This window comes from Callospermophilus lateralis, unplaced genomic scaffold (assembly GCF_048772815.1).
Source record: "Callospermophilus lateralis isolate mCalLat2 unplaced genomic scaffold, mCalLat2.hap1 Scaffold_107, whole genome shotgun sequence".
NCBI classification, from domain to species: domain Eukaryota; kingdom Metazoa; phylum Chordata; class Mammalia; order Rodentia; family Sciuridae; genus Callospermophilus; species Callospermophilus lateralis.
This window is the reverse complement of record NW_027510917.1, coordinates 3,433,720-3,434,381: the sequence shown is the minus strand read 5'-3', so window position 1 is coordinate 3,434,381 and position 662 is coordinate 3,433,720. Positions and strand designations below refer to the sequence as shown.

The window sequence follows — 662 nt, the reverse complement described above, 5'->3', positions numbered from 1 at the left end:
TATATATTTTGCTTTTACTTTTTCTCAAAACAAATTCTATACCCTCAGAAAAGCCTTCTTATCTTCCTTGGCTAAAAGACACAAGCCTCATTTGGGTACTCTTGAATATACTACACAATTTAATTTCTTCTTAAAATACCACATGTAATTTTTTATTCTATGATTTTGTGCCTCCTCAGTCTAATAATATAAACTTCCTAAAAGTAGACATTAAAAAAAATGCCAATGCAGTCTCCCACAACCACAAATTGTGCAGTTGATTTTCCCACATTTGGGGAAATCATAGGGGTCAACATGTCCAGAGTGCCTCACATGTGATAACCACCTTTGTGATCATGATCTGTCCACTGCCAGGTAAGTATATAATAGTAGACATTTAATTACCTGTTAATCTTTTGAAAGAGGGCAGGTAAATATTACAATAGCATATGAAATGCAGTCAGAAATGGAGAGGAAAAGGTCTTTGGCAGAAAAAAATTAAACAAAACAAAACAACAAAACAAAAATAGTACCCTTATCTTTCATGCCCAGACTTTCCTTGCACTTTACTCTAAGCATATACTTCATCTATATTACCTATATTATATTTTATTTCAAAAATTGAAATAAAAATGCAAATTTTTCAAATTCCCAACCTGAAAATGCCTGTTACTAAGCAATTC

General features: G+C 32.0%; 1 pseudogene; it reads right to left on the bottom strand.

Annotated features, from left to right (window-relative positions):
* Positions 1–212: 212 nt before the first annotated feature.
* On the bottom strand, positions 213–362 carry LOC143390040 (U1 spliceosomal RNA; annotated as a pseudogene).
* Positions 363–662: the final 300 nt, after the last annotated feature.